At 43.3% G+C, this 27,375-nt stretch overlaps 1 long non-coding RNA gene and 1 pseudogene across 1 annotated transcript; both read right to left on the bottom strand.

Moving 5' to 3' along the window:
* Positions 1-967: 967 nt before the first annotated feature.
* Positions 968-16,104, bottom strand: LOC131832968 (zinc finger protein 892-like; annotated as a pseudogene).
* Positions 16,105-21,112: 5,008 nt separating this feature from the next.
* LOC131833061 (uncharacterized) lies at positions 21,113-27,344 on the bottom strand. The gene is made up of 3 exons (XR_009354285.1): positions 27,200-27,344; positions 24,768-24,835; positions 21,113-22,949 (listed from the first exon to the last, which is right to left on the bottom strand). It is a non-coding gene; the product is annotated as an uncharacterized LOC131833061 (long non-coding RNA).
* Between the last annotated feature and the right edge of the window lie 31 nt (positions 27,345-27,375).

Consider the following 27,375-nt stretch of genomic DNA (forward strand, 5'->3'; position numbering starts at 1 on the left):
AAGGAACCACTAAGTACAAAATCCCATGTGAATAAATGCTACAGAAATTCAAAGAAAAAAGAGATGAGTGCTGAAAGCAGCTGATGAAGGCGAATCATCACCACCAGCCAAGGCTATGTGTGTGCCAAACCATAACATCGAGTCTGAGAGGCAGGAATTAGGGAGGAAAGAAGGAAGGTATTCCGATTGGAGTCAGCATATGGTCAAAGTGTTGGGAAGCGGGCGAGAACGTGGGAACCGACCGGCTGGCTGAAATGTATCTCAAAGGGCGCGTGGTGTCTGCTGTCCAAGCGAACAGGCTGAGAAAGCAACACGAGCAAAGTCATAAGGTAGCAGCTCAATGACAGGCTCTTACACTTGGGCTCCAGGTTTTTTGGTTTTTTTTTTTTTTTTAACATTTTTTAAAAAGATTTTATTTATTTATTTGACAGACAGAGATCATAAGTAGGCAAAGAGACAGGCAGAGAGAGAGGAAGGGAAGCAAGTTCCCTGCTGAGCAGAGAACCCCTGAGATCATGACCTGAGCTGAAGGCAGAGGCTTTAACCCACTGAGCCACCCAGGTGCCCTGGGTTCCTGGTTTTAAATCCATTGCATAATACACTAAAGTACGTTCCTTTTCCAAAACCATTCAATTTGTTTAGTTATCAAATGCTTTTCAAAAAGGCTTCCAACTCCAGCACATGAGGTCATATGACCCATTTGTGGTTAACGGGATGGGAGTAAAATAATGCACAAAACTTCCAGGTACCCCCCTGCTGGGAAAGAGATGTTTTTTCACTTCTACTGGCTTGAAAAGGGGTAAGTGATTATAAAACAATGCAGAGGCATCACAGGAAATTTGGAAAAGAGTAACTGGTCAACTTAAAATCACAGGTTTCTGAGATAAATCTTCATATTTTCAGGCCATTATCTGTAATTACAGGACAAAGACAAGAGACCAAGAGACTTTTCTAGATGTATGGAATCTCAAGATTTACTCTCATTCACATGGTCTTTACACATTTAAGGTATGGAAACAAATCCATTTTCCAGTTTCATCTTTTCTTGGTAAGCTGCTCAAGACTTTACAACTGTTTTCTAGTTCCTTTTCACCCGAGACATGACAGAGACCAGTTCTACTTAATAGAGACGATGTACACTGCAACATTAAATTTGGGTGTCTTCTAGGTAACCCAGCCTTTACCAACAGTTTGATTCATTCTTTTTGAGGATTTATCAAACACCATATTCTTTTTTTTTTTTTTAAGATTTTATTTATTTATTTGACAGAGGGAGATCACAAGTAGGCAGAGAGGCAGGCAGAGAGAGAGAGGAGGAAGCAGGCTCCCTGCTGAGCAGAGAGCCCGATGCGGGACTCGATCCTAGGACCGTGAGATCATGACCTGAGCTGAAGGCATCGGCTTAACCCACTGAGCCACCCAGGTGCCCTCAAACACCATATTCTTAATCAAGACCCCAACCTTCCTACTGCAATAATTGGCACAATTTACACTATTTTATCTCTTTATCTCCTTGAATACTCATGGTATCTTTAATCTTGGAGGACCAATACAAAGATAATAAATAGCATGTAGTCTATATCTTTACTGAACTCCTAATGACTACTACATCTTCACACTGTAAATCAGACCTGTTGTAGAGTAATTAAGTCACAATTTGAGAGTCACATCTATAAAAACCTGCACTGGTAATAACTGGATCTTAACAATCAATGAATCAGGCCTCCCAATATTTCAGGTGAGCGAATTAAGGCAAGAAGAGGTAAAGTGACTTACTCTAAAGCAAGTAATAGACCTGGTTGGTCAGAGAGCTGAGATTCGAACCCAGGACCTCTAAACCCCAGACATTTGCTCTTCCCACTAAATCAAGTGGCCACTCTAGTGAACAGTTTTCATGATCCTCCTTCTGTTTCCCTGGGGAGGGTCTCCACAGTCACCAGATCCTCAAGGCATTCAGAGGGTGAAAGATGCAAGATTTTTCATGTTGAATAGAGGAGTTTTGTCTAAAGGTTTTCCTACACTCAGTATGTATATTTGCTTTCTCTCCACTATGAACTTTCTGGTGTTTTGTGAGATACATGCTCTGGCTGAAGGGTTTTCCACACTCATTACGTTTGTGGAGTTTCTCTTCGGTATGCGTTTTCTGATGTTTTTTAAGGTCTGTCCTCTGGCTGAAGGCTCTCCCACATTTACTGCACTCATAAGGTTTCTCTCCAGTATGAATGATTTGATGTCAAATAAGGCCTAAGCAGTAACTAAAGGCTTTTCCACATTCACTGCATGTGTAGGATTTTTCACTGGAATGAGTTTTCTGGTGATTTGTAAGGTTTCTACTCTGAAGCCTTTTCCACATGTTACATTCATAGGGCTTCTCTCCAGTGTGCGTTCTCTGATGCTGAATAAGTGTTGACCTCTCACTAAAGGCTTTTCCACAGTCCGTGCATTTATAGGGCTTCTCTCCTGTATGAATTCTTTTATTCTGAATAAGAGACAAACAGAAACCAAAAGCTTTCCCACAATCACTGCAGTCATACAGCTTCTCTCCCGTGTGAGTTCTCTGGCGCTGAATATGCCCTGAGCGACCCCTGAACATTTTCTCACATTCATTACATTTGTAGGGTTTTTCTCTGGTATGAATCCTCATGTGTCATGTAAGGAATGAACTCTGGGTGAAAATTTTCTCACATTCCTTACATTTATATGGTTCATCACCTGTAAGCCTTCTCTGATGTTGAGTAAGGTATGCATTTCTGCTAAAGGTTTTTCCACATTCCTTACATTCATAGGGCATCTCTCCAGTATGAGTTCTCTGATGTCGAATACGAGCTGAATAGTTTCTAAAGGCTTTTCCACATTCACTACACTCATAGGGCTTCTCTCCAATGTGAGTTCTCTGATGCTGAATAAGGGCTGACTGATCACTGAAGACTTTCCCGCATTCACTACATTTCTATCGTTTCTCTCCAGTATGCATTCTCCGATGTTGAATGAGGTCTGAGCAGTAACTGAAAGCTTTCCCACAGTCATTACATTCATAGGGCTTTTCTCCTGTATGAATTCTCTGATGTTGGGTATGATGTGCACTCTGACTGAAGGTTTTACCACAGTCACTGCATTCATAAGGCTTCTCTCCAGTATGAATTCTCTGATGCAGAGTAAGACGGGTGCTCTGGCTAAAAGCCTTTCCATATTCCAAACACTTATAAGGCTTCTCACCAGTGTGAATTCTTTGGTGCTGAGTTAGGTATGTGCTACGACTGAATGTGTTGTCACATTCAGGACATTCATACAGTCTGTCCTCACTGTGAATCCTCTGATGTTGAACAAGTACGGAGCAGTAACTGAAGGCCTTCCCACATTCATTGCACTTGTAGGGCCTTTCTCCTGTATGAGTCTTCTGATGGTTTGTTAGGTGGGACCTCTGGTTAAATCCCTTTCCACACACATTATATTTATAGGGTCACTCTCCAGTGTGAGTTCTTTCATGTTGAACAAGAGCAGTGTGGTCTCTGAAGGTTTTCCCACATCTACCACATCCGCAAGGTTTCTTTCCATCACACTTCCTTTGTATAATTAAGTCTGAGTTTTGTTTGAAGATTTTTCCATGTGTACCAGGTTCATGAAAACACTCTTCTATAGGATCACTCTGCTCTGAAACTACTGACTGTATAGTGAAAATGCTTCCAAATTCATTAGATGCTGCATCTCTTTCTTTGGCAGGTTCCATACAGGTGACTTTTATTTTGTCCCAGATACTTCTCCTGGTTTAAGTGCTGATTCTTACACTGTTGTCTAGACTTCCAGGAATCTCCCAGTAGAGAAGTTCTTCTGTGTTTACTCCTTGGGATGGGCCATCTTTGAAAATGTCCTGCTGCTCTACTTTTGATTTCTTGGCTTTAGGTCCAGACGTGCCATCTAAAAGACATAAAAATACAAATCTGCTATGTGTTCAATGCTGAAAGAAAAGAAACCATTCTATGAGGAATGGGGTAATGAAATTGTAAATACTGAGAACATACAACACTGGGGTTATAAATGTAACCTAGTAATCTAAGGAGGGGTTAGCTGGAAATGCCCGTGGTGTGAAAGGGTCTGTCTGATTTAAAACAAAGTAATCAAAGAGAATGGAACAAACACTGTCAGGTGAGAAGGTGATTTGGGAAAAGGCTTAACTGTAGAGATTAGAAAAGAGAAAAACATGAAGATGAGCAGGTATTTAGAAAGGAAAACCGTTATCAAAGAGAAATGGCTTTCATGAAGTCTTCTATGAGAAAACTTACTTCATCAACATTCAAACTGTTATCCTAAAGCTTTAAAAAATATTTTCTTTTGGGGGTATCTGGCTGGCTCAGTCAGTGGAATGTGCAACTCTTGATCTCAGGGTTGTGATTCAAGCCCCACACTGGGCATAGAGATTATATAAAAATAAAATCTTAAGAAACCCAAACTTTTCTTTTAAATTTGGTTTCTTGACTTACACAAAGCAATACGTTTACAACTTCCTCTTTGTTGAATAACTGCTGCTGATGTTGTTGCTTTATAGTTAATGTAAGAAGTGCAGAAACTAGGTCTAAAAAAAAGAAAAGGTTGAAAAGGGAAAATATTACTTTTTTTGAAATGAAAAATAATTCTAATGGCTTTCCAATGACGTTTCTTTTTTACTTTTAGTCATGGACAGTAAAGATAAGAAACATTAAGCATAGAGGGCGGGCAAAGGAGAGATGACCCTTCTTTTTATGTATCAGCATACCTGGAAGTTGTCTTTAACTATGGGTTCATACTTTTTTTTTTTTTTAAGATTTTTACTTACTTATTACTTGTCAGACAAAGAGAGAGAGAGAGAGAGCGCAACCACAGGCAGACAGAGTGGCAGGCAGAGGCAGAGGGAGAAGCAGGCTCCCTGCCAAGCAAGATGTGGGACTTGATCCCAGGATGCTGGAATCATGACCTGAGCCGAAGGCTGCCGCCCAACCAACTGAGCCACGCAGGCATCCCTATGGGTTCATACTTAAGAGTGAGTCACTCACATGCTGATTGAAAGTTAAGTGTTCGGGTGGAAGGACATGATACACAATGAGTTTCACTGCAGGATTGCTGGGCAGGGACCTGGCTGTTTTAATAGATGACCCTGAAATGTTGGCACCTACAGCATTTTATTTGGGGCCGGTTAGTCTCCCCAAAATGAAATATGCGGACCTTGTACTTAGGGAGGAGGGGGTGGGAATGTGGAAGCCTGACTGCCCATCTTCTGAGTTAACTGAAAAGAAGAACTGGGTGAGTAGATTTTTTGAAAGATTTTACTTATTTATTTATTTAGAGTGAGCACTGCAGGAGGAGGGGCAGAGGGAGAGAGGATCTCAAGCACACTCCACGCTGCACACAGAGCCTGATGTGGGGCTCGATCTCATGACCCTGAGATCATGACCTGAGCCAAAACCAAGAATCGGCCTCTTCATCGACTGAGCCCCCCCCAGGTATCTCAGGAAGCAAATTTTTGCTTAAACTTGTTTTCAGTGCAAACCCTAGATCATAGCATGAAATAAGCAAGCATTAAGCACGAGGAATTAATAATTTTAACATTCGACATTCATTTCTCATTCACTAGTTTATTATTGCTTCTCCTGCCCCCAAAGCCTTTCTTGCCTTCCTTATTCTGCCCTTCTAATTCTTTATTTTTTTTTTAAGATTTTTATTTATTTATTTGATAGACAGAGAGAGATCACAAGTAGGCAGAGAGGCAGGCAGAGAGAGAGGGGGAAGCAGGCTCCCCGCTGAGCAGGGAGCCCGACGTGGGGCTCGATCTCAGGACCCTGAGATCATGACCTGAGCTGAAGGCAGAGGCTTAAACCACTGAGCCGCCCAGGCGCCCCATGCCCTTCTAATTCTTGACTGTATCTCAGAGTCTCACTAAAATTACACTAGTCCCATGACATTCCTAACTCTCATTTTCCTGGTCTCCCACAGTATTTACTGTACTGTTTTAACTTCTAATTCTAGTCTTTAAAAGCAGTGCCTTACACTCTTTACCCATTATGTCATGTGTGCCTATGTGTGTCTCCAGAGTTGGCGTTCCAAGTCTTGGAGGAAGGAAACGTGAATGACTCGTGTGGGTGTGGGGTTAATACTTAGTGAGTTTATGCCAAGCCGACTCACTGTATTGGCATGGTTAATCCTCCTAACAGCCCAGAGGTGGAAACAGAATCTTCATTTCGGGAAAGGTTCAGGGTGTTGAAGTCACGTGCCTCAAGTTACAAGCTGGAGTTCCAGAGTCCAGGCTTCAGCTCCACTGGCCTGGGAAAAAGAAGGAGCAGATGATAATGATTAAAGACACAGACAATCGCGAGTTTTAATCCCAGCCTTCGATGACCATCTGTGTGACATGAGGGGAAGCCCCCCATTTGGCCTCTTTCCAATCCTCAATACCACTTATAGCGCGATTTTCCCCCCCAAATACTTAAATTGTTCTCATACTTTCCCGATACACGTCCTTAACGTTTTGATCCATGCCTACCCAGCCTCACCGTTTGTCACTTACACGTGCCTTACATCCCACCACACCGGGTTTACTTCCTAGTCATTTATCACACTTCTCATGTCTCCCGGCACATGCTGACCTTTTATCTAGAACTCCCCGTCTACCACCTGCTGATAGCTGAGCTAATTCCTGCTCACTCTTCAGGATTCAGTTCGAACATCACCCACTCTAAGCTCCTTATCTATATTCTCATCACCTCTATAATAATAAAATAATTGTTCCTATAAATAATAACAGCTAATATTAAATAAATGCTTGTCATGCTTAGAATCATCACTGTTCTAAGTACTTTACACATATTTAATCACTAATCCCTACTGGAACTCCAGCAGGTAGAAGCTATTATTATCTTCATTTTATGAGTGAGGAAGAGGGACATAAAATTGTACAGTCCCATGCGGTAACCTCCAGCCCCATGCAGCTGCTGCGCACTAGAAATATGCCTACACCAAACTGAGGTGTGCTGCGAGTGTAAAATACACACCAGATTTTGAAGAGTCAAGAAAGAAAGGGCAAATATCTCAGTAATAGGTTTTTTATATTGATTAATCATTAAAATGTTTTAGGCATCTGAGAGTCAATCAAAGATATTCTTAAAATTAATTGTACCTCTTTTTCATTAGTTTTCTTAAGCTTGACTACCAGAAAATTTAAAATTACACATGAGGGTTGGATTTTATTTCTACTGGTCAGTGCTGGCTTCGAGAGATTAAGACATTCGTGCAAGGCTGCAGAGCCAGTATGTGACAGAGCCAGGATTAAACCCAGCCTCAGAGCCCCTCTTCACCACTGCTCCCATGCTGTGTCTGCATTTACCCATCACAGCACTCACCAGTGTCTTTACTAGCCTCTGACCTTCTGGAAATTAGAGACTAAAGTCTTTAACCTCTGAGCCCTCAACTCCTGGCACAGTATCTCACACACAGAATATGCCTGATGAATGTCTGGTGAGTGGACAGATGCTGGTGGTTTTCTTATGAGAATGCCGCAGTGACAGCAGGGGTTTTTTAAAATTATTTTTTAAAAAATTTATTCATTTATTTTAGAGAGAGAGTAGAGGGAGGGGCAGAGGGAGAGAATCTTCACGCAGGTTCCCCACTGAGTACAGAGCCCAACATAGGGCTCAATCCCATGACCCAAGAGATCACAACCCGAGCTGAAACCAAGAGTCCAATGCCCAACTGACTGAGCCACCCAGGTGCCCTGACAGGAGTTTTTGAAGATTAGTCCAGCCAGTGTGTGTGTGTGTGTTTTTTTTTTTAAGAGTTTATTTGTTTATTTGACAGAGAGAGATCACAAGTAGGCAGAGAGGCAGGCAGAGAGAGATGGGGAAGCAGGCTCCCCACCAAGCAGAGAGCCCAATGTGGGGCCCGATCCCAGGACCGTGAGATCATGACCTGAGCCGAAGGCAGAGGCTTGACCCACTGAGCCACCCAGGCACCCCAGTTTTTTTTTTTCAACTAAACCCTGGAAATTACTTAAAGAAAAAAGGTGAGATAAAGCCACCACTCTAATATTTAGAACAGTAAGTGATAGTATCTACTTTTCAAATAATTACAGGCATAAAAGCTAAGAGGGATATTCAACCTGTAAACCAAAACAACCCCTGAGGAGACAATTCTTCACAGATACCTATTACTAAGAGGCACAAACGGAAACCATGAAAGGAACCCATGGAGTAGTCAGAAAATTAGCTGAATCAGAGCTTCGCACTGTCACGCACAGCCTGAGAAGATGGCTTCATAAAGGACAGCGAACTCGATCGATTTTTTCTGAGAACATAAAAGGGGGTTAAGGAAAGGCCATCAGATTCTTCTGGAAGGAAAGGAGTAATGTCCTTTATAAGCATATTTACAGTACAGTAGTGAGAGACAAACACAAATTATAGAGCACAGATAGGGCCGGGATGCTGGATTTAGGACACTGGGGATTTACAGCTCCTACGATTACTGTGGCAAGCACGCTCACGGATGAAGTAGACAACATGCAAGAATAGGTGGCCAACGTAAGGAGAATCAAAAAAAAAAAAAAAGCTAGACATTTATTTTTAAGGTTTATTTATTTATTTGAGAGACAGAGCATGAGCAAGGGGAGGAGCAGAGGGAGAGACTCTCAAGCAGACTTGGCATTCAGCGGGGAGTTGGATGCGAGGCTTGATCTCAAGACTGAAAACCAAGAGCGGAAATCAAGAGTCAGACGCTCAACCAAATGGGCCACCCAGGCGCCCCCTAGAGATTAAAAAAAAAACTGTAACAGGAATGAAGAATGCCTCTGATGAACTCATTAGTAGATGGGACACAGTCTCCTCTCCAAGAGGATACATCACTAGAACTTTCAGAAACTGAAAAGCAAAGAGCATAAAGACTGAAAAGAAAAAACGTTTAAGAACAGACACTTGTGAACCTTGTCCTACGTATGTCTTCATCTGTCTGTTCATCTGTAATCTTTATCACATCCTTGATATTACACTAAACCTGCCAACAGATGTGTTTCCCTGGGTCCTGAGAGCTGTTCTAGCAAATGAAGGAATCCAAGGGGGGAGGTCATAGGACCCTCCAATTTGTTGCCAAATCAGACAGAGGTGGTGGGCGATCACATACTTGTGATTGGCATCTGGGCTGGGGGCCGTCTTATGGAGACTGAGCACTTACCCTGCAGAGTCTTTGATAACTCCGATTAGTGTCAAAACTGAAGTGAATTTTAAAATGCTCAGTTGGCATCACAGAAAAGTGCTTGGTGTAGGTAAAAAAATCCCCCACATTTGTGTCAGAACTGTCGTGGGTGGGTCGTGTGAGAGTTGGGAGAAAACCAGGAGTGTGTTTGTTAAATGAAGTTGGACCTACATCCTATGTGTCTCTACTGTCTGAAGAGACTGCCATTACCAGTTTGTATCACAGGAAAAAATCTTTTCCTGGGCTTCAACACTCGTCACAAACAGGACTGAGTTGGCCAGTACTGCTGCTCAGCACTGTATTGTCAGTGTTTAGCACAGTGTTCAGTCAATATATGTAGAAAGAATAAAAGTTCATTAATTCAGTCATTCAGTCATTTACTTAAAACAGAGATATCCTAAAGATGCTTGTTTTTTGTTTTTTTAAAGATTTTATTTATTTGGGGGCGCCTGGGTGGCTCAGTGGGTTAAGCCGCTGCCTTCGGCTCAGGTCATGATCTCAGGGTCCTGGGATCGAGTCCCACATCGGGCTTTCTGCTCAGCAGGGGGCCTGCTTCCCTTCCTCTCTCTCTGCCTGCCTCTCTGCCTACTTGTGATCTCTGTCAAATAAATAAATAAAATCTTTAAAAAAAAAAAAAGATTTTATTTATTTGAAAGACAGAAATCACAAGTAGGCAGAGAGGCAAGCAGAGAGAGAGAGGGGGAAGCAGGCTCCCCACTGAGCAGAGAGCCCTATGTGGGGCTCTATCCCAGGACCCTGGGATCATGACTTGAGCCAAAGGCAGAGGCTTTAACCCACTGAGCCACCCAGGCGCCCCTCTCTGGGTTTTTTTTATGTGATTAAATTTTCCAGGATGAAGGGAAATGATACTGGATGGAAATTCTGGTCCCCCAAAAGAACTCAAGAGTCTTAGAAACAGTAAATATCTGGGTAAATTAAAATGTATTTTTAGGAGTTTGTTTTTATTTTTTAAATTTAATTTATCATATATGTGACCATTTAAAGGAAAAATCATAACCCAATTGCCTTGTACAATTAAAATCACATGTACAAGTAATACAGGAAACAACTAGAAAAAAAGAATAGGGTGTGGTAATGGAAACTATATGGTTGTAAGTTTTCAAATTTTTATTTATTTATTTAAGATTTATTTATGTATTTTAGAGAGAGAGCGCAAGTTGGAGGGGCAGAGAGAGAGGGAGAATCTCAAGCAGAGCCCAGAACCCCATGCAGCACTTAGGCTCATGACTCTAAGATCATGATCTGACCCCAAACCAAGAGTTGAACGCTTGACTGACTGAGCCCCCCAGGTGCCCCTAAGGTTTCATACTTTAATGGGAAGGGACATCACAGAAGCCTGTGAAGATACTGTAATCCCTACAGGAACTACTAAAAATAATAATGGAAAGGAGCACAGCTAAAAGCTAATAGGAAAATTTAAAACAAATATTTAAAAGTATTTAAGTAGTCTGTGAAACAGAAGGAAAAGAAAATCAGTGGAAAACAAGGCGACAAACACAAAGCAAATAATAAAACGGTGAGACAAATCCAAACATATCAGTAATTACTAATGTAATTCAGTCTAAACCAGTGGCCAACAATTTATGGAGCCCAGGGTCAATCTGGCCCAATGCCTGTTTTAGAAAATAAGGTCTTACTGGATCACAGCTGCACCCATTCATTTATATACTGTCTACTGCTGCTTTCCCTCTCTTTACTCTTTTTACAACTCTTTACAAACTAAATGGCCCGTGAAGTCTGAAATATTTCCCATTTGGCTCTTAAAGAAAAAACTGTCCAATCCTCATCTAAGCCCCCTGATTAAAAGGCAGAGATCATTAGAATAGATAAGACAAACTCTATGCTTTCACAAGAGACATATTTCATATATGAAGAAACGGGACAAGGGTAAATGGTTAGAGACAGGTTTACCATGCACACTGTAGATTTCAAGACAGAATATTATCAGAGCTGAAGAAGGACATTTCTTAATTTTCAACAGCCATCTCTCAGCAATTGACCAAGGGCAGTTAAAAAAAAAAAAAAAACAGTAAAAACAGAAGATCCGAATTACACTCTCGAACACCTTGACCTGTCTGATACTTAGTATATGACATCCAACTGCTGGATTCACAATTCTCTACGTCCACATGGCACAGTCCCCAGGACAGACCAGATGTTAGGCCAAAACAATTTTCAGTAAATTTTAAAAGATAGGAATCAGTGTCCGAGCTAAGTCCCGCAGTCCAATAACTCAACAAACCGAATCCAGAAACAACCACAGAAGGAAGTTTGGAAGTGAATCCTCCCCTGCTTGAGCCTTCAGATATGATCACAGACCCGGCTGATACCTTGACTGCACAGCCTTTTGCAAAAGACCCTGAGATAGAGGATCCAGTTAAGCCGTGTTCAGACTCCTGGCCCTGGGGTAATAAATTCGTGTTGTTTTAAGCCTGCTAAGTTTTCGGGGGGATTCATTACATAGCAATGGATAACTAAGACATCCAACATCCAACAGACTGCCTTGAGAGTTTCCAGGCAGTGGCACAGAGTTAGGGAATCCGTACATAAGAACTGACCGGATGGGGATCATGTGGCTGGAGTTTGCAGAACAGAGTACTAAGAAAGGAGACACATGTAGAGAGAACTCTGGAGATCTGCAGAGGGGTCCCCTTGTTAGCAAGACACAGATCACCACATGCCTATGAGGAAACTACTCAAAGCCAGGAAAAGAAGTACTTACCAGTATATTAGTGGTAACAGTGCTCAGAGCTCAAACACGGCCCATTCTGACAGTCATACTAGAAAACTGCATGTTACATGAAACACTGGGTAGAAAGCACAGAACAGTCATGTTATATGAAGGGATACATAGCTTCTGGCTGAGAACTGCTTTGGTCCCACTTAACAAATCTTTTTTTTTTTTTTTTTTAAGATTTTATTTATTTGTTAGAGAGAGATAGCACGCAAGCACAGGCAGACAGAGTGGCAGGCTAGAGGCAGTGAGCCTGATGTGGGACTCGATCCCCGGACGATCCCAGGATCACGACCTGAGCCGAAGGCAGCCGCTTAACCAATTGAGCCACCCAGGCGTCCCCCACTTAACAAATCTTAAATGCAAGGACCTGAAAGGATCAAAGTGTTTCCAAGAAACTTAACTGCATCTCAGATAAAAGCTCATAAATATTTTTAGGAACACAAAAATACCTAGCACCCGAAAAGATAAAATTCGTGCTGTCTGGCATCCAAACAAAGATTACTGGGGGGAAAAAAAGAAAAAAAGACTGAAAAAGAATCAGTCAATAAGAACCAATCTGAAAAAACACGTGAGAATTATAATCGATAGAGCTACATTCCACGTGTCCAAAATAAGTAGAGAATAGCGGGCAAAATTTTTTTAAAAAGGCTCAAAATGAACTCAGAGATAAAGACTAAAATGATCAAGATGAAAAAGGCACTGGTGGGTGTAAGGGCCTGCCCCTCCCAGAGGAACTTACTTGTAAACCCCGGATGTAGGGGCGGGGCAGGCCGGATGAAGACATCCAATCAGTGGGGCGCGCGTATATCCACTAGGGTGAATTGAAATTCAATTGGCCACCTGTGTGTGGGTGGGGCTCAACCACCCCCATAAAGGTTGGTCTGCGAGGCTGTCGGGGACAGGAGAGCTGTCAGAGGAAGAAGGGAGGAGGAGAGTCGGCGCGAGCAGAAGAGGAAACAAGGAGAGTTGGCGCGAGCAGAAGAGGAAACAAGGAGAGTTGGCGCGAGCAGAAGAGGAAGCAGTAGAAAGAGGAGAGTCGGCGGGAGCAGAAGAGGAAGCAGAAGGAGGAGAGTCGGCGGGAACAGAAGGAGAGCTGTTAAGAGCTGTTGTAGCTTTTCTCAGAGCTTTAAGAGCCGCTGGCGGCCCTGACGCCGGGAACCGGGCCCTGGGCAGCGGCGCTGTGGGGAACGGCCTAGCCGCCAGCAGCCTCGCCACCACAGAGGAGCGGCCCCGCCGCCGGTGCTTCGAGGGGCCTAGCTGGCCTGAGCCTTGGCCCTGCTCTGAGCGGTCTCGCCACCCAGAATTGTGCCGCCCCCTCCCTGTGAGGGGCCTAGCTGTGGCGGTGTGATTCCGGGGAGCGGCATTGTCGGCGAGCGGCATCCTTCTGGGAGCAGCTTCCTCTGGAGTGGCTTCTTGGGAGCAACTTAAACCGGGGAGTAGCCTCATCTGCAGAGCAGCCTCGTCAGGAGCGGCTGCCATGGGAGTGGCTTTGTCAGGGTCACCGTCATTTTTCGTAAGAGCCCGCTGTGACCGGTCAGTGAAATTTGATGCTTGGTGTGAAATAAAGCAGTTTGATTTTTGCTTTATATCAGTCTCATTCCTTTGATCACGGACCTTCATAGTGGGTTAATGGCAAATCAGACATTGCAAAGTAAAGATTGGTGAACTTGAAAACCTATATATATATAATCTTTTCAAAAGAATGAGTTATCAGTGAGCTGGGCGCAAATATTTGTGCAGTTGAAATATACAGATTGGGGGAATGGTGCAGGGAAAAAACACTGGAAGAAATAGTAGCTAAAAACTACAAATTTGATGAAAACTCTAGACCTACAAACCCAAGAAGCCCAAAAAAACCTAAGCACAGAAACCTGGAGAAAACGGAATCTATGTAATAATCAAATCAGTCTGAACTAGTGACAAAGAAAATCTTAAAATCCGCCAAAGAGGAAAATGACCCATTACAAATAGAAGAACACAGACAACACATCAGAAACCAACCAATCTAGAAGACTGGAGCAACCCCTTTAAAGCACTTACAGAAAGAAAAAATGTCACCTCAGAATTTTATAGAGAGGAAATACCTCTCAAAAATGAAAATAAGATGTGCACCTGGGTGGCTCAGTTGGTTAAGGTTTGTCTTCAGCTCAGGTCACAATCCTAGGATTCTGGGATCGAGTCCTGGGTTGGGCTCCCTGTGTGTCTCCCTCTGCAGTACCCAATACATAAGACCTTTTTTTTTTTTTTTTTTTTTTTTTTTAATAACTAACTGGTCTGAGCTCATCACAGAATAAAACTCAAACCAGCACTTAAGTTCAAACCAGTTTGCTTTTCAAAACCCGGCTGAATGAAAACTTACATTCATGGGAAAACCTATACATGAGCATTTGGAGCAGAACAATTCATAATGACCCCAAATTGGAAAAACGATCCAAATGTTCTTTAATGGGTGAACAGATTAAAACAACACCAAGAGTGGCATATCTGTTTAGGGGAATGTTACTGAGCAATAAGGAACTCACACAAAACAAAGCAATTTCCAAGGCATGGTGCTGAGCGACAGTTGCCAGTCCCAAAATGTTATAGGTGTAAATTTCCGTGTATATGACAACCCGGAAAAGACAAACGAGAGATGGAACCAGTCCGTGGCTGTCCGCGGTTAAGAGTGGGAGAAAGGTGTGAATATAATAATAGAAGAGCAGGAGGCCGGTTTCTGGAGTCAACGAAACAGCTCTGCCTCCTGGTTGTGGCGGTGGTTGCCTATTCTCTACAGTTTAGAACTGTACACCCGTCTCCTACCAGTTTTACTGTCTGACACCTTTGAAACTAAACAAACCAGGCCCTTTTCATTAAGCCACGATGGATAAAAGGCTGGCGTGGGAGAAGGGGTCACGGTGAGTGACACAGGAGCGGCTCTCCTCCCAGTTCCCAGTTCGGCCTGTGCTCCCTACAGACCCACAGGCCTGGGGGCCTTCCTCCCACCTGCTCCTACAAATGTCCCTCCCTGTGCGCTCTAGAGGGAAGGGAAAGCTGCGCGTCCTCACAGCCCGGCTGCACCTCGGCCCCTGTTCTGTACAGAGAAATGTTTTTGTGGTTTGTCTCATAGAACCGACCTCCTGGACTTGCAGGTACACAGGAAGGCTCAAGAATGCGGTTTGTGAGATTCGGGGTGTGTGAATAACCTTGGGAGTTACATGATCTGGCCTCCAGGTCGGAACTGGCCCTTCTGCTCCGAACACCAAGAGCTACAAATCTTGGCTCGCGTCCCCTCCTAGGGAGGCCGGCCCTGCAGGGCAGCATCCAGGAGTGGGGGCAGACACACAGCCGGGCTCCTTGATGACACAGAAACATGAGAACCTGGAAAGGCAACTTGCTGCAAACTGCACGTCGGCGAACAAATGTTTCACTTCAGACCCCGTCACTCACCCTGTGAATGTGGCCCCTATGGTGACGATGAGTCGAAGTCTCCGCCGAGGGAGGGACGCTTCGTCCAGGCCTCAGTCAGGACCGCAGCCCGGCCGTGTCCACGGGGCTTCCCTGGCCGATGAGGCTGCACGTGCGAGGACCCGATCCGATGTAACTGTCTTACCCTCCTTCACTGCTTACTAGTGCTCCCATCTGTGTGCAGAACACCCCCGCGTCCCACCGGGTCACTGTCTCACCTCTCTCCCCCTGCAAAGTCGTCGCCGCCACCCTGGGGTGCTACGGCTGCCGGGCCATCCCGCGGGCTCCGCAGCGGCGCCACCGCTGTCGGCTCCCCTAGTGGCCTTCCCTGCGGACACCCGCCTCCATGCGGCCTCTGGACCCCAGGCCGGACCCCGTCACGCTCCGGGGAACGCCGAGCGCCGGGCTCTGAGGCCGAGCATCCTCCGAGACGCACCGCAGACCCGCGGCCTGCAGTGGCGTCCGCACCCCGACCCCCGCACTGCTCGAGGACAATAGCAGCCGCCCCTGAGAATGTGACTCTTCGCCCCTTCCGACAGTAAGGCCCTGCGAAACTTCGGGACCTGCGAGGCCTGACCCACCGGCCCTGCGCTGCGTCACTAACTACCCGGTCCCGATCCCAGTCCCGGAGGATCTACGGTTCTGAGGCTCTTGGCCGGGTGGGACCGGCTTCCGCGGGGACATTTCCAGCAACGTCTGCGGCAACGCGGACTAGGGGAGGGGGCGGGGCTAGGGCGGTCCACGTGACTCCAGCTGGGCGGGGCTTCGGGGCTTTGGCTGGTCTTGGTCTCTAAGACGCCGCCGCAGCGTCTGCCGAAGGGCCTCGGTGTTGCAGCACTTTCTCTAGCCAGCAAAGGAGAAAGGCAGGTTCCTGCCATCTTTTCTCGTCATACGTTCAAACACTAATGAAAGATCGGAGAGCCACAGGAAAATCAAACTCCTTTATTTCCGGAGAGCGAAAGACAGTGACTGTTAAACACGTAGAGGGTGCTAGGCACCTCTGCTAAGCACCTTCCATGTATTATTCCATTTGCAAAAGCAAAACTCGGCTGGGCCATAGACCAGACTCAGATGACACAGATAGAGCCTGCTGCAAAGTTAACAGCAAATCTTTCTCCCAAAATCATACTGCAGCTGTAAAGTTTAACCAACATCCTCTTTGAATAATTACTGCTTTCTTATCAATGCTATCTTTGCCTTGCTACTCCCAAGGCAAAAATGTTTTTTAAAGAGAAATCTTTGCTAAAATCAGAGACTGTCAGAAACTGTCTGACATCATTGTGAGGATAAGAAAATGTCCCACTCTTGGGAGGATCAGAGCCATCTTCAACGGAAACAATCTCTCTTCCCAGCTAGTTGTAGAGCTTCATATACAGCATTTTCACACACAACGTGTCCCATTTATAGTAACCTTGAGATTTCAAAGACAGATCAGGACCCTGAGACTACTTTTTAATTCAGACCTGCTGGGGCTCCTGGGTGGCTCCATTGTTGTGCTATGGGCCCTACTACTTGCCCAAGATAGGGCACGCTTCAAGTTTCACAACTAGCAAATGGCAAAACTAGGATTAGAGTCTGTGTCTAATCCCAGTCTAGTTATTTTCCTACGCTACCTACTGTGGTATTTGTGTATGTATGTATGTGTGTATGTGTGTGTGTGTGTGTGTGAGAGAGAGAGAGAGAGAGATGTAGATTCTAGCTCATCTACCTGACCTTTTATAGCTTCAGTTATTTACCAATGACAATATCTCTGAGTTCCAAATACAGTCATATTTCAGATGGAAACTGTCAGATTGCATCCCTTGGTAAGGTATGGCCTTGATGCTAGTTGTTCATTCTGACAGTGACAAATGTGAGGGAAGGGGCCTAGCTCTGAGAAGCACATTGGTAGTTGGAAGAAGTCAGTACTGAGCAGAAAAGTGCAGTGCCTGGTGCTGAATTGAGTGCTTATGGTCTACATTTCCGACAATGTCCTCGGCTCTTGTTCCTTCCTAAATAGACAACCTGAGAAGCAACATCAGTGGATTTGTCTGATTGTCTCTCCACACTTCCTGAGACTTCTATCCTTATATCTAAGCAAGCCTCTCACAACCCTTTGGTTACGAATGGGCAGAACTCGGCATTCTCCTTTGGTGCATTTCCGAGATGATTCATGTGGTTCCTTCCATAGGTTGTTAGGAAGATGAAATGTATTACTGATGTGATGCTGCTAAGAACCCAGCCTGGCAAATGACACAGGGAGCCTCTCAAAGAAATTGGGAACAGTTACGAGCAAGTCAAACAGAACTCAGAATTAAATATGTAGAACATTAATGCTCCTCAATGAAAAACTGCCACAAAGATTCAAATAAAGTAAAATTGGAAAAAGACAGGCAATTCTATCTGGAAAAATTAAAAACTAGAAAATCATTGTCAAAATAAGCTGGGAAAGATTAAAGTCCATGATCTTCAATGATGCAGCAAGACAGGGAAATATATACATATATGGGAGTGTATGATGAGTTTGCGGAGAGAAATAGATGCGTCTGAGCTTGAATGTGGATCCTGTAGATTCACAAATCTAAATAGAGAGCTAGGTTTACAAACTTCTCAGGAATGTACACATACTGTAAAGAAAAAATATATGACCTTGAAGAGAAATAATAGAAATTAATGGTCTATTTGCATAACATTTTTTCAAATATTTTTTGAAAGTATTTTAAGTATACAGGTGAATGACTGACAACTGTAGACACTTGAGTAACCACAGCCCCAGTCATGATACAGAACATGTCTGTCCCCCCAGAAAGTTCCCCTGTGCTCCCTTGCAGGCAGTATCCCTGTGTACAACATTTTAATTATTTCCCATTAGGTAGATGAAATCAGAAATTTTTTTATTAAAAACATATTTGAATCGTTAATTCTATAATAAAAATTTACATACTACTTTGTTTGAAGTTATGTCTCTTGGCATTTGTTAACTTACTTTGATTGATTTTGCAAACAAAAAATAGCCTTATTGACTTTTAGGTACTCAACCTGTCCCAGGGGCCAGTTGTTAGCATTGTACCAAGATCACCCTCATGTCATTAACCCATCAGTGGACAGATTAAATGGAAGTTAATGGAAGTTTAAACCTGTGTTTTCCATGTAATCTTACTCAATACTGACTTAAAGATTTAAACAAGTAACTTCTGTACACTGCCACTATTTCTGATCTCGATGCTCGGTTGTATTGTAACTGTTGCCATACAATTTAGAGTATATTTTAAGTTGTATTTGTACTTACACTGATTAACAGCCAACTCAAACTAGATAAAAGTGAATTTGCGGGGAGAGGAATCAAGTTTCACAGTTTCATCGTGTTTTGGTCATTTCTGGTTTCTTCCTCCTCTGCTGTGGGATTTCTCAAGGGAACTTGGATTTACTATCATCTTATTTTCTGACCTAAGCCCAATCTACTAAAGTGAGGTGACCTCATTTAATATGGATAATTAGGTTCACTCATGAAGCATGATAACATAGTGCTCTTTTAAAAAGATTGTATTTATTTAATAGAGAGAGGATGCATGTGCACAAGTTGTGGGAGCAAGGGTCAGCTGGAGTGGGAAAAACAGACTTCCCAGTGGGCAGGGAGCCTGATGTGGGGCTCGATCCCAGGACCCCGAGATCACCATCCACTTCAAAGGCAGATGCCCAGCCGACTGAGCCAGCCACGTGTTCCAGCATGGTGCTTTTAAAACCAAGTGCCAAGTAATAAGGAATAGGCTCAGAGGTATAGTATCTGCATGTCTTTCCAGATCCTCTACTTCTGCATTGGTATGTTCAGAGGCGAGAAAATAAACTTCAAAAAGTACATGTCTATATCCTGTAGAAATGTATTCTTATGAAACACATCTTGAAAATCGTTCTCTTCCCATCTGTCTTTCTCCCTTGGAAAAAGTCTTATGCTGTTGGGGATGAGGAAGTGAAGAGAAGCCTAGTGAGGAAGTGAACAGCTCTGTTAAAGGGTTCAGTTATTTAAAAGGTGTCCCTTTGCTTCTATCGGTCCTCTGGAATCCTCTCTGTCACCGCCGAGAGGGCTTACGTGATAGATACTTGGATTCTTAGCTTCTCTGTGTAGAACTTGTGGATATAGAATTTGGGGTGGTCTTCCAATGAAAACATTTTCTCCATCCTTATTTGGGAGTTTCTATTTCCATTTGAGGCACTATTCTTTTTTAAATTTTCATTATTAAAGTATAGCTGACATTCAAGGTTTTATTAGTCTCAGGGATACAACATAGTAATTCAATAATTCTATATATCACACAGTGCTCACTACCTTAAGAGAGGTTGCCAGCTGTCACCATACGACATTAGTACAGTATTTTTTACTATATTCCCTGTGTTGGACTTTTTATCTCCATGACTTACTGGTTTTATAGGGGAATTCCTGTTTTTTAAGGTTTCAGGAAGTTTCTGAAGATGAGGACATAAAAAGACTGACCAAAAATGTGTTAATGAAAGATAGAAGCATTACATGGAGTATCTGTAAGAAACACTGACAAAAAGTTGAAATATCAGAACCACACAATATCTGTCCTCGAGTATCTTACAAAACTTACTTGGTAGTGTCTTGCGCACAGCATTAGCTTGCTGGCTTTTCATGTCAAGTGTCATGTCAAGTCTTAAACTTTCCTTGTATTGGAGCGAAGCCTTTGATCTCAGGGGATGACTGATGTTTACCTGAAGTCAATACATTTATCACATTCACAGAATTTCTAGGGAGTGTGAGTTATCCGATGCTGAAAAGGATTCTACCCTGGGGGTGTGAACCGAGCAAAACCCCTGCGTCCCGCCAGGAGGTTGCAACCTGTAAAGAAGAGATAGAGAGATGGATATGATGTAACTCACTTGATCTTTATTGGGATGAGGTCCACAGCACTATCGTGGTCTGGTCACGGTCCGCTGAAGTTGTCACGGAGAAGGAGACGTCACCTCACAATCTAGACAGAGAGGTCACCGCAGAAGTTGAGATTGAGAACCAGCCAGTGGTCGGCAACGAAACTGTCAGGGCGTCGGTAACACCGGAGATGATGTTCTCCTGACAGGGAACTCGCTTCACCTCAGTCCAACCCGATGCCTCTTTATATACTGTGCTAAGTCTCCTTCATAAGCACATTACATCACTTATTTTTCTCATGCTTACACACCAAAAACACACACGTCGAAAACATGTTTTGGTCTACGATATTTCGCATACGTTAAAAATATTTACAACCTGTTACTCCGCGCTAATCTTATCACTACACGCATGTGGTCTAGGCTTACTTGCTATGTGGTTAGTTTGCAATTTGTTCCTGTTTTTCATTTAGTAGGGGTTTGCACTTACTATATATTATTTATTTATTCATTTATTTATTACACTTTATTTATTAAAGGTTCGTACTCACTACAGGGTGCCGGGGTCGTGTGGTCACTCTTGGTTTCAGCTCATGATGTCAGGGTCCAAGGATCAGGCTACATCAGGCTCTGTGCCCAGCGTGAAGTCTGCTTGAGAGTCTCTCTCTCTCTCTCTCTCTCTCTCTGTTGTTCCTTCTCTCTCTCTCTTTCTAAAATAAATAAGTCTTGGGACGCCTGGGTGGCTCAGTTGGTTAAGCCGCTGCCTTCGGCTCAGGTCATGATTCCAAGGTCCTGGGATGGAGTCCCACACCTGCTTCTCTCGTCGCTGCCTCTGCCTGCTTGTGTGTACTCTCTCTCTCTATCTCTGGCAAATAAATAAAAATCTTTAAAAAATAAAATAAATAAGTCTTTATTTTAAAAAGGATTGTATGCTAGCTTTTGCAGACTGATTATGTCCGTAAGGTCTTTCTGCAGTGGGCGGTCTTCTGATTTTTGGTGAGACTTGTGCTCTGGGTAAAGATTTTGCCACATTCACCACTTTGGTATGGTTTTTCTCTGGTATAGGTTGTCTGATGTGTGATAGGGTGTCAACTCTGGCTGAAGGCTTTCCCACACAGGCTACATTCATAGGGTCTCTATCCAGTATTTTTTCTCATGTTTGGCAATATTGGAACTCTGGCTGGGGTGCCTGGGTGGCTCACTTGGTTAAGCATCTGCCTTCGCCACAGGTCATGATTCCAGGGTCCTGGAATCGAGTCCCACATCCCCAAATCAGGCACCTTGCTCAGTGGTGAGTCTGCTCCTTCTGTCCCTCCCCCTGATGTGTTCTCTTTCTCTCAAATAAGTAAGTAAAATCTTTTTTTAAGAAAAAAAGAAGTAAGAGGCCTTTAAAGTGAGAGTAAAGTGAGAAAAAACTTCTAATTTATCCAGGAGGTGAGAACTGGATAGTACAAGGCATCTCGGGGTCTGAGGGGTGACCTTGAGGGCTCTGTTTGGGAGGAAAAACAAACAAACAGTAGCTTCAAGAAGAACTGAGAATCCCATCAGTCTGGTGGCAGAACTGGCTCTTAATGTGTTGTCTACTTATTTTGCTGACTCTTCTCTTTTCCCTTCTGTTGCGTAGTCCACGGGAATACACATTTCTGTTCAACTGTGTACACTGAATAGGACCTAGTAAACAGGAGCACATACTAAACACATAAATGAATGGATGATTGCCTTTCCTTTATTTTCTTAAGCTTATTTATTTTTTATTTAAATTCAGTTAATTAACATATAATGTACGATTGGTTTCACAGGTCGAGGTCAGTGATTCATCCACCTTATATAAAAGCCCGTGCTCATCACATCACACGCCCTCCTTTATGTCCATCCCCCCATCACCCCATCCCTCCACCCACCTCCCCTCCAACAACCCTCTGTTTGTTTCCTGTGATTAAGAGTCTCTTATAGCTTGTCCTTCTCTGACTTTGCCTTGTTTTATTTTTTCCTCTCTTCCCCTTTGATCCTCTGTTCCTTAAATTCCACATATCATTGAAATCATATGGTAGTTGTCTTTCTCTGACTGACCTATTTCACTTAGCATAATAACCCTATAGTTCCATCCTACAGATGGCAAGATTTCAGATTTTTGATGGCTGCATAGTATTCCATCGTAGATACATACCACATCTTCTTTATCTGTTCATCTGTTGATGGACATCTCAGCTTCTTCCATAGTGTGGCTACTGTGGATATGGCTGCTATAAACATTGGGGTGCAAGTGCCCCTTCAGATCACTACATTTGTATCTTTGCGGTACATACCCAGGAGTGCGATTGCTGGGTTATAGGGTAGCTCTAGTTTCAACGTTGTGAGGAACCTCCATGCTGTTTTCCAGAGTGGCTGCACCAGCTTGCATTCCCACCAACAGTGTAGGAGGGTTCCCCTTTCTCCGCATCCTCGCCAGCATCTGTCATTTCCTGACTTAATGTTAGCCATTCTGACTGCCATGAGGTGGTATCTCATTGTGGTTTTGATTTGTATTTCCCTAATGCCAAGTGATGTTGAACATTTTTCCATGTGTCTCTTGGCCATCTGGATGTCTTCCTTGCCTTTCCTTAACTCATATTTTTTCTGACAGCTTTGTCTATCTGATGGTTGATTATGTATCAGCCAGTTACTTAGCTGACTTTACCTTTTTAAAAAAAAAAAAGATTTACTTAGTTATTTTAGAGAGGATGATTAGGAGGAACAGAGGGAGAGGGAAGAGAGAGAGAAAAAAATCTCAAACAGACTCCATGCAAACCATGGAGCCCAGCATAGGGCTTGAACTCAGGATCTTGAGATCACATCCTGAGCTGAAAGCAAGAGTCGAACAATTAACTGACTGTGCCACCCAGATGCCCCTGATTTTACCTTTCAAAGAAGACCCACTATATGCCTAAGTTGCAATAAATATCAAAAAATTGAAATCTTACACAGAAAATATTCTGACCAGCAAAACTAAATTGGTAATCAGTAACAGTATATTATCCAGAAAAGCCCGAGACATTTAGAAATTAAAAGCACACGTTTCTAGGTGACTAGTGAGTCACAGGAAAAATCACCAGGGAAATCAGAAAATATTTCAAATTAAACAATCTCAAAAGTGTAATTTAGCAAAATGTGCGAGATCTAGCTGAACAGTCTACTAGAGGGAAGTTTGTTCCTTTAAATGTTTATACTATAAAAGAAGGTTTAAAATGTTATCTAAATATCTGGCTTGAGAAGCCAGAAAAAGAACACATTAAACCCCACATAAGCAAATGGCTGTTAAAGACTAGAAGAAAATGAAGTAGAAAACAAGGTTTGAGAAAATCAACAGAAAAAGGTTCTTTAAAAATATTGGTAAAATTGGTACTTCCTAGAAAAACTGATCAAGAAAAAAAGAGAGTACACAACTTGTCAATATGAGGAATGCACAGGAGATATCACAGATTCCACAGACATCAAAAATAATTAGGGTATAGTATGAGCAAATTCCTGCCACTAAACCCAACGTAGAAATGGACAAATTCTATGAAGAATGCAATAAAACTAGCACAAGCAGAAGTAGAAAATATGAATAAATAGCCGTGTGCTTGTTAAAGAAATTAAATGCATTATTAAATTGAATTCTACAAAACAAAACAACAATAACAACAACAAAAAACCTTCTAGGCCTATATGGTAAATTCCATTAAACACATAATGAAGAAATAATACTATACTTCCCCTAAATCTTTCAGATAATGTAAAGGAAGGGAACGGTTCCCAGGTTGACAAAGTTATTATGATAAAATTATAGATCAATATCCTTCATGAACATAGATGCAACAATTCTTAAATGTATATTATCAGGGGCGCCTGGGTGACTCAGTGGGTTAAGCCTCTGCCTTCAGCTCAGGTCATGATCTTAGGGTCCTGGGATCAAGCCTTGAATCAGGCTCTCTGCTCAGCAGGGAGCCTGCTCCCCCCTGCAACCCTAGCCTGCCTCTCTGCCTACTTGTGATCTGTCAAATAAATAAATAAATATCTTTTTTAAAAAAGTGTATTATCAAACTGTTTTTTATTTTTTTTAATTTCATTTATTTTTATTTTAGAGAGAAAGAGTGGGGGGAGAAGGGCAGAGAGAGAGAGAGAGACCCTCAAGCAGATTCCATGCTGAGTGCAGAGCCTGACATGGGGCTTGATCTCACAGCTTCAAGATCAAGAATCCATCCATATTTAAACAAAATAATATGTCAGAATCAAGTGGGGTTTATGCCTGAAATATAAGATATACAAAACATTTGAATAATCAATGTAATTCACCACATTAACAAAATAAATGATAAATGATCTTACATGATCTTTTAAATAGATGCAAAAAAAAGTGTGGCAAAATTCAATACCCATTTAAAAAAAGAACTTTTAGCAAACTATGAATAGAAACAAAATTCTACAATCTGATACAACTAATATATTTAATGGGGAAATATTAGTTTCTACTTACAAGATTGGAAACAGAACAAAGACATCTGCTGTCATTAGGTCTCTTCAGCATTGTACTGGAGGTCCTAGCTGGTGAAATAAAAGTAATAAACACATATGAGGAATAAACAGAAAATAAATAATAGAAGAAATAATAAAAGTAATTTAAAAAATAGAAGGCCTAAAGATTAATGCTATTCATAGTCAGCATTATTATTTACATGGAAAAATCCCAAGAAACCTACAAAACAATCACTGAAATAAGTAAACATAACAGGGTGACAGAGTTTATTTATTTTTTTAAGATTTTATTTATTTATTTGACAGAGATCACAAGTAGGCAGAGAGGCAGGCAGAGAGAGAAGGGGAAGCAGTCTCCTTGCTAGCAGAGAGCCCGATGTGGGGCTTGATCCCAGGACCCTGAGATCATGACCTGAGTCGAAGGCAGAGTCTTTAACCCACTGAGCCACCCAGGTGCCCCAAGAGTTTAACATCAGTATAAAAAAATCAATTGCTGGGGCACCCAGGTAGCTCAGTCAGTTAAGTGTCCAACTCTTGAGTTCAGCGGATGTCATGACCTCAGGGTCATGAGATGGAGCCTTTGCATCAGGCTCCATGCTCAGTGCAGTCAAGATTCCTTCTTCTTCCCTCTGCCCCTCCCCTACTTGAGCATGTGCTCTCTCTCTCTCTCTTTCTAAAATAATAAATAAAATCCTTAAAAAAATCATCATCTCTCTAAATGTTAGTAACAAACAACCAGAAAATAAAAGGCAAATAAGTCCATTTCTTTTTTTAAAAAAAAATATATTTATTTATTTGAGAGAGAGCATGAGCAGGGGGAGAGGGAGAGGGAGAAGCAGGATCCTCATGGAGCAGGGAGCCCCATACAGACTTGCTCCCAGGACCCTGGGACCATGACCTGAGCCAAAAACAGACACTTAATGGACTAAATCACCCAGGTGCCCCCAAATAATTCCATTTCTAATGGTATAAAAACCATAAAGTATTTAGGGTTAATTTAACAAAACACATATATGATCTTTAAACTGAGAAGTAAATAGATTGCTCAGAAAAGTAAAGAAAATGTAAATAAATTGAGAAATATATCATGTTCATAAAGTGAAGACTGAATATTGTCTAGATAGCAACTCTTTCCAGAGAGATACATTTATTTAAAACAACCCCAATCAAAATCCCAACAGGAATTAAAACAGGAGCTGAAGTTACGGATTCAGGTGCTTATAATCTATGTTCATAGCAGCACTCTTCACAACGGTCAAAAGTCACAGCATTCACACTATTCGCAAACACCCCAAGTGTTGAAGAAGAGATGAATGGATGGTGCTATAATATGGGTGAACCCGGGACAGGATGAACCTGATACATGCTATACCGTGGATTGGCCTTGAAAACATCACGCAAATTAAAAAAAAAAAAAAAATACGCTAAAAGATAAATGTAGGATTTGACTTATACGTGTCGTCTAGATTGCGTAAATTCATAGCGACAGAAAGTGGAATGGAAGTTCCTAGGGACTGGGGAGGGGGGTGATGAGGAGTGAGTGGCTGCTCAGTGTGTTCAAGGTTTCTTTTGGGGTGAGGAAATGCTCTGAAATCAGACGGTGGTGGTGTTCGCACAACATTATGAAAACACTAAAAACTTTCTCGTGCACTTTCAAGTGGTTCAAATGGGAACTCTGTGGTCTGCATATTTTAGTACGATTTGAATTTCAATTACAAATATAATGAAAGGGATGAACCTAGACGGTGTCCCGGTCCCTTGCAGCTTCACGGTTTGGCTCCCGGTTCTCCTGGATTACGCCAGGCCCGCGCGCAGCCGTCACACGCCCAGCCACACGCCCAGCCACACGCCCAGCCACACGCCCAGTCACACGCCCAGTCACACGCCCAGTCCGCCGCTTTGCACGCGGTCCGGTCGTCGAGCTCGTCGGTTCTTGCCGGCGTCGCCCCCTGCTGTGCTCTCCGTGGTATCCCCTAAGAGCCAAGCCGGGCTGACGCCCCTCATCCCGCAGGCTCTCCCTTCCGAGCTCCAGAACAAACTCAGGGGTTTCGGTGCGATGACACAATCCTGATAAAATTGTGTAGAAAAGCGCCCTCCCCACCAAAGCGATACTGATTTTATACAACTCTACAGCTCTCGATGGATGTTTTGTGTTGTTACTAATTAATTAATTTGAGAGAGAGAGAACACACAGGCAGGGGGCGGGGCAGAGCGAGAAGCAGGAGCCCGATGCGGGGCGCGATCGCAGGACCCCAGGGCAGCTGCTTCCCGACGGAGCCCCAGCTCCCGCGGCCGACGGCGTGAAGCAGCGAGGCAAGGAGGCCGGTGTCCGCAGTGAGGTCGGGGACAGCCTGCCCCGGGATCCCGGTCGGCCGCGCCGCCTTCCCGCGACCCTCCTCAGACCAGGGCGGCGACCCCGGGACGCTGTTTTACCCAGTTTTCCTGGGACGCTATCCACAACCACACGGGTCGGCGCGGTCCTCCGCGGACCGCGGCTCTCGGTCACCGACTGCCCGGCACCCACCGCCGCAGGGGCTCCTCACAGCGAGCGCCGCGGAGCCCCAGCTCTCGGGCGCAGGCGCAGAGCCGCGCCCCCGCCCCCCCCCCCC

Source organism: Mustela lutreola, chromosome 6, assembly GCF_030435805.1.
Source record: "Mustela lutreola isolate mMusLut2 chromosome 6, mMusLut2.pri, whole genome shotgun sequence".
NCBI lineage: Eukaryota > Metazoa > Chordata > Mammalia > Carnivora > Mustelidae > Mustela > Mustela lutreola.